General features: G+C 37.3%; 1 non-coding gene across 1 annotated transcript; it reads left to right on the top strand.

The window, feature by feature from the left end:
* The first annotated feature begins 6,313 nt into the window (after positions 1–6,313).
* On the top strand, positions 6,314–6,443 carry LOC141424530 (small nucleolar RNA SNORA51). Its single transcript, XR_012449440.1, has one exon. It is a non-coding gene; the product is annotated as a small nucleolar RNA SNORA51 (small nucleolar RNA).
* The last annotated feature ends 1,072 nt before the right edge of the window (positions 6,444–7,515 follow it).

Below are 7,515 nucleotides of genomic sequence, written 5' to 3'. Positions count from 1 at the left end.
GTCTACAGATCAGAGATGTCTACAGAATCATACTTAATTCAAAATTTGCAACTGAAAAAGCTAAAAGCAAAGATTCCTTTGCTCTCCAAAAGCAGTTTCCTGAGAATTAGCTAAATGCTGTCATTATGTTGATATATTCATCTCCTCTCATTTTGGTGGTTCAATCTTCTTAGTGTTTGTACTGACTATCTAGGTCAGAGAGTTTCTAACTCTTGTGTAAGATATCACATGTCTTACATAGGTCTGCCAGTATCAAAATTAAGATAATGGTTTGAAGGGATACAAAGTGGATTTTTAAAAGACTTTTACAGAGTAAGATTCACTCAGTAACTCACTTTAATTACCAATAATCTTTTCTATCCTTTGCCCAAATCTTTCACCTTGAATCTTATGTCCATTTCTTATGTTTGGAACTCAGGGGCGAGGGAACAGCTGATCACCATCTTCCACCTAATGGTTCTTCATATTTGTATATGGGTGGGGCTTACATTCATGATAGAAGCTTAGGGTCTACTATTGCATGGATCAGGCATTATTCTTCAATAATGGTGTAACTGCTATTACCTAGTCTTCTGCTCTTTCAAATGAGCTTATGAATTATTTCCCCCAGATCAATTTCAGTGGTTTTGCAGGCTAAGAGTCGGCGTTATGATGCTCTCTTGCAGTCTTCGTTCACCTCATCAACCTTCGTGATCATTTGGTTCCACAGTAATGCAGGTCATTCTTAAAACAGTGTAGGAGGCATGTTACCAATGCCTTGTAGCTCTGAGGATGTCCAGATTAAGCGGGCTTTTCCCACAATTTTGTACTATTTTTTACCTTATTAGTCACATGTTCCATTTCCATTGTGATCTATTGAATAGTTTATATGGCATTAAGTTGATAGTTTACTAAATAGCATTAAAATGTATTAATATTTCTTACTTCCTCATTTTGAACTTTTTGATTCCTTTCATTCTGGGGTCTGCTGTTTGTAGACTATATTTCCTTTTACTTCTATTAGTTGCAGCTCAGTTTTTGAGTCAGGTTTCCTCATTTTATTCCAGTAAAGGGTCATAGTCTTTCATCTAACCATGTGAAGAAAAAATGGTTAAGTTCTTTCCCCCTAATTTTCACATAATTTTTGGCATCCATCTGATCAGGAAGAGCTTACTATCAAAAAGCTTTTAGGATTAACTAGAGAGCTGTAAATTTGGGGTGCTTTTTAAACAAAAGGATACATAAATAACATCCAGTAAAATATTTAGCACAGTATGAGGGGTGACAAAGAAGTGCTAAAGGCACAATACTTTCCACATAGTCCAATTATACTGTTGCTCCTGAAATGTAAAACACTTCCAAAATAATATAAAGAAACACCAGTGGATTCTATCATAGGGACTGGAGATTGGGTGTGACTGTCTTTATTCTGGTACATGCCTGAAATCAGTTTAAGGTATTAAAACTAAAAGTCAAAACCTTACAGAAATTTCAAGTACTGTTTTCTCTTGACACACTTCCAGGAAGTTGTGCCAGAAAACACAAAACTCTTATCTTTTTGGAGCTCTCTGGTCAAGCTCCTGTTTGGAAGGTCAGACAGATTACCTGGTCAGTGGTTTAGTTTCACTAAACTACAAAGTTTTATTACTTCTATATTTTACCACATAAAGGATGAATTTTTAAAAAGTATATCTAATTGGCTTCTCAATTTAAATGGAAATTCACAATATCTTCTTAAGTTATGGATTTGATACAGAAACTAAGATCAATGAATGTTTATAGCCCTACCCAGAAGACGGTTGTTTTAATAATTTCCATAACAAAGTTTACAGAATATAAAGCTAGAGTGCTATTCAGCCTTTGTTATGAGAAGATGATATGCCCATGTTTAAGCTAATTTGGTGCGTCCCACTGGGTCACGTGTCGTTCAGTGAGAGGTGCTCCTGAATCAGAGGCCAGATGGCGGATGCAGAAGTCTTTTGCTAGAATACATCTCTATAGAGGATGATGTCGCATTGGACTTGGTGACCAGGCTGACACTGAATGCAATTCAGTCACGGTATTTAAATCACATTAAGACTCTCTTTTATTTATGGCTCTTCTTGTGATTTTTGTCTGGCTTTATGTCTAATTGCTAGCCTACCAGCTCTGCTTTTTATCTTTGCCAAGATGCAGTCTGCATCTTCCAGATGTAGTTCTCTCCCTCTCCAAAATTATAATTAACCATAAGCTTAAGTAAAAGGACCTCTTCACTTTCTACATGCCATTTTTAATATTCTTGATGCTTGCCAGGCCAGTTTTATTGTTAGTGGGGGCTCTTTCTGTTGTAATAAATCGATTTTAAAGGTGAAGAATGACAGGGCAAGTAGCCCAATCCCCAGTGTTAGGGAAGCTAACATCAGTATGAGTTCAGGGTTTTGTATTTGGCTATAGGAGGGAACAATCCATGCTCAGAAATCAAGTTATGATTCCTGGTTTAGTATTCTTTCCACCACTTTTCAGTTTTCTTCCAAGAACCACCACAGACTTCAAATTCACCTTTATCATCCTCACTGTTATCACCATGGTATGGCTACCATCTGCTCATCAGAGTGGGAAAGTTTCATTTGCTTTTGTATTTATTCATCAAAATGAATAACTAGGTGTGGTGATTGACTTCCCAAACTTTCTCACAGAAAAGGGATAAGACAATCACAGCAACCCTATCCCTTGCCAGTGACTGTTCAGAAAGGGGCACATTTGCTATGACCACAGAAGAGGTCAGCTAAAGTGATTCTGATTTCCCCTTGCTCTCAAAACTTAAAGTCTTAGCCGAGTTTGAGGGTATACTTTCTAAAATTTCCTATATCACTAGAAACAAAGTATCAATACAAAATGTTTCACTTAATTTTCTATCCCCCAAAATGAGCATAAAAATAAATATAAGAAGTGACAAAGAAACAAAGAGTTATAGGCTATTCTTTAAGCATGAAGTTCTTTAGGGATATAATAGATTAGGGTCTAAAGAAAATAACTACAATTGAAGGTTTTTAAAATTATGTCTTTAGTAGGTTTTTTGTTTTTTTTTAATCTACCACCTATTGCTACCAATGATTCCAAAGCAGCAACTGCAACGTGCAGAAGGGGTGATTCTGACAAAGGAATTTTATTTACTACCAATCAGATTCAAACTAAGGTTAAGAGTAACTTCCTGGGATCTCACGCTGGCTGTTTGGCCTGCTATGTGGTAGGGTTAGGAGGCAATTTGTGCCTCCACCAAAGAGAGAGCCAGACCTGGTCCTTTTACTAGTGAATTTACATAAGCAATGAGAGAAAGACAAAGCACAATGAAACCTTTTTAGAAAGTACTAAGGTCAAAAGATGTTGAGAAACAAAGAGCCCTCAGCCTAGAAGCAATCACTTTTAAACTTCTGGTAATATGAAAAATTCCACCTGGTAACACATGGCCCAAAAGCCAGAACTCATTAGGAGTACTTCTCATGAGAAATGAGGACTCGGGGAGGGAACACTCATCTTGGAAACTGCCGTGGGCTGCAGGAGAACCGAGAGTCAAAATACACTCCAGGTGAGGGCACAGGATGTGATGCCAACTGCCTGGATTTGAATTCCAGCTTCACTATTACTGGTTGCCAGGAAAACTGATTTTCATGCCTACTTTTCTCATTATAAAAGATACTATTTTCTATTTCATTGGATTGCTATGAGACTAAAAGATTAATATCCATACATATATATACACATATATACACATATATACATATTACACACACATACACACACACACACAGAGGGCCTGGCACATGTCAAGTGCTCAGTAAATATGTTACTATAAATGCTATTATCCTATCCCGATTATTTTATCTGGCCATGATACCAAGTTTTGCTTTAAAAGGAAAACAAGAAATGGGTGGTAGCTAGAGACAGTGGGGACCCAAAGAGGTTTTTATTTTGTTTCGTTTTATAATGAGAGGAAAACACATCAGAAATGTGGAGAATTGGTTAAACTGGGATTTTGCCAAGAGAACACACAAAGTGAGAGTGACAGGGATGGTCAAGATAATTACAAGAGAGTGATCTTGATGAAGGATTGATAAATATAATTTAGATAGAGGGAGAATTAGGGGGACAAGGGGTGGACAAGAAACAGTAAAAAGGTGGTAAGATTGATAGATTATGGTTGGAAGGACAGAAGTTGTAGTTCAGAGGAGAAATACTGAAAACTCAGAAAAACGGTGGGCTGCAGCTATGGTTACAAAGCTCAGAGCACGATCACAAGTGTTAAGACGTCAGAGTGGGGTGAAGTTACCCTGTGACCTCACATTCCCTACTTTGGCAGAGACTCTAGAAGGCCAGCTCCATAGCACTCCTTCAACTGATTTCCGTGGTCCCCCCTTGTTTTTCTCCAGCCACAATGGAGAAAAAATGGTGTACTTGGTTCCCTAGTACACTGAATGTGTTTCTGCTCCTGTCTCAGCTAACTTGATAATTACATGGCTAGCACCCTCATCTGCATTGGCAATTTGTTCTGTCACTTTCTCACGGATGATGAAATTCTCCAGATGTAGGACAGGGGTGATGTTTGAGAAAGTGACCAGGAGCTAAAAAGTGTTCAAGGATTTGGCACAGTGGAGAACTGTGAGATAACTGCAACAAGGAGTAGTGAGTGGAACAGTCTGAAAGCATGGAGTTCAAAGCTGAGGACTTTTACTGAGGAGGCAGGGGATGGGCTTTGACATAATGAGAAAGGACTCTTCCCACTCATGAGAACAAAGTAAAATTTACTGTTGTACTAGCCTCACCATTTAGAGCCCTTTGGTTTTAGCCATTAACCACATGGGAAGTGATTTTCTTTTAAACTGTGTAGGCCCAACACCACACAGCAATCTATATTCTAGTGTAGTTCCCAGTCATAAGTTCAAACAGTCATGTTAGCTTCAGCCTTAAAGAGAAGGGTATGCCTACTACGTCACAGAGGAAATACAAAAGCAGTAAAGTTCTGTGTGAGAGAATATTAAGTTTCCTTTATCTGCTCAGTGAATGGCCTTAAGTTTTCATTGTATAGGCCTACTGGGTGAGATGAGGTCTTATGAAGCTGAGTGGCTGACTGACCTCCCAAATGACTTAAATATATAAAGTAATAATGGGTTCTGGAAAAATCAACATTCACACAATCTTTCACCTTTAGTAGGCAAAGCTTTGGTTCTAAAACTGCACCATAATAGGTATTTCAAATTAGCAGTTTGGTCACCTCATGAAGCAATAAAGGTCACCTTCTAAAAACAACCAAAAAGAAAAAGGCAGAATACAAAATTTAAATCACAGGGTAAAAATTTACTCGTTTTAACCACTCTATGTTTTAGATTGACTTAAAAAAATTTTTTTATTCCTTATATATTTCTATGCTTCTTCATGAAATGTATTTATCTAGTGCAGAGTAGAAAGAAAACACTGTTCTGAAGCTATAAAAGGAATGATGTAAGTTATATGCAGAAAAAGAGACTTGAGGCAGCTAAAAACTTTGAAGCATAACTACCATGATTAACAATGTGATTTCATAATGGCTTAGAGAAATAATCACCCCAATTTACATGAACAATAGTTCATCAGTCAATCAATCAAAACAAAAGAGAGAAGCTATATATTGCAGTATCCTCTAATCTCTAAAAATTGAGAATCTTTAACAGTGTCAGGAAAGAAAAAAGTATATTTTTTCTTTAGGGATTAATCAATAATCCCTAAAAAAACAAACAAACAAAAAAACCCCAAAATCAAAAAACCCAGAAAGTAAGTGGAATGCGCCTGAAAGAGGAAACACTTCTTCAGCAGGTGAGCGGGCTCTGGAGGAGGGGTGCTTGTATCGGCTATGGCAGAGGCATGGCGTTGCTCTAAATACCAAAAAGGAAACCATACATTTCTAGGCGGAATTAACAGAACATGAGCAGAAAGGCTAACTAGGAATCTAAAAGAGAAAGTGTAAGATGAACAAACAAGTAAGGATCACCAAATGTTTGAGGGAAACCAACACCAGGAAAAAAGTGCGTTAAATTTTGGTGCCTAGAGCTACCACCAAACTCAATAGAACTAGCCCTAAGAAAACAATTTAATAGAGCAAAAAACTTAAAATAGGGTCTTATGAAAAATTCAAAAACTTAAAAGGAAAAACTGTGAATACCAAAACCAAACAAACCAAAGCATCAAATCACGAAACTCATGAGACAGGCTGAATAGCAGAGTGAACAGCTTTAGAGTCAGTTAGTGTGTTGGAAGACAGAGCTGGAACTCTTACAGGATGCAAAATGGCAAAAGGATAACAAGCATTAAAAAAAAGAAATAGGGCCTCCTGGTGCTCACCACAGGCTGTGTTCTTTCACTTAATATATAAAGAAAAGGGAAAGTAAACCTACCCCATATACACCTCAACCCATGCCCTATGCCTGGTCTGTATTGACAGTGGGAAGACATGGGGTGGGAGAAAAAAGAAAGAGAAATAGGGAGGAAAGGTCCAAAGTTCTAATATCCACAAGTAAGGAAATAAGAAATAGCACCTGAGAACCCAAAGTAAACTTAAATCCTCAAATTGGGAGTCCGTAAAATGCTGAATAGGACCAATGAAAAATAAAGATACAACACTAATAAACTTTCAAAATACTTTTAGAATATTTAGGATAAAAAGGCAATCTTAAGTGCCCCAAGGGGTGGGAGAGATGGGAGGAGAGCGAAGACTGACAAAACTGTTCAAGGTGGTGCATGCCTATAATGCTAGCTACTCCAGGAGTAGACGGGAGGATTGCAGAGTTCAAGGCTAGGCCAGGCAAGTAAGACCCTATCTTGAGAAAACAAAACAAAACAAAAACAAAAGGGCTGGGGGACTTAGTTCAAGTGGCAGAGTGCTTGCCTATTAGGTGCGAGTCCCTGGGTTAATCCCTAGTACCTCACAAAAATTTAATGATGTTGGTATAGTTGATCTAGAAAAGCACATGTATTTGTCTAAGGAAAGAAATACTTCCTATGCCCTCAGTGATCCTACTCAAATATACATCCTACTAAAATATGTAAGATATATATATATATATGTACATATTCAAATATATATGTGTGTATGTTAAAACAAAGTGATATGGCCAGAATAAATGCAAACATGTACCTAAGTACCAAATTATGAATGGCTATATTCACTTATTTATTTCAAGAGGTGACATATTAAGAAAATCTGGCTATTTGTCATTGAAAATAGGCAAGAGAGGGAAAAAAGGATATATTCTTTTTCTTTTGGTATTTGAAATACCGAACAATACATGCAGCAGATTCAACAGTTATGACCCTTTCTTATGCTTAGAAGGGTAAGAAGCAAAACTGAGGATGGGGAGAAGTTGACAAAGTAGCCACCACACCAGGATTCTAATCTATCTTATGGGAACTAACAAGTGAAGGAAAAACCATGAGTACAATGTATGTAATTTTAATATCATTTTAAAGCATGAATATGTATGACAAACCATAAATAAAATAAATGGAGCCAGGCATGGTGGTTCACGC

This window comes from Castor canadensis, chromosome 6, assembly GCF_047511655.1.
Source record: "Castor canadensis chromosome 6, mCasCan1.hap1v2, whole genome shotgun sequence".
Lineage (NCBI taxonomy): Eukaryota > Metazoa > Chordata > Mammalia > Rodentia > Castoridae > Castor > Castor canadensis.
The sequence above is the reverse complement of the archived record's forward strand: the minus strand, read 5'-3'. Positions and strand labels throughout refer to the sequence as shown.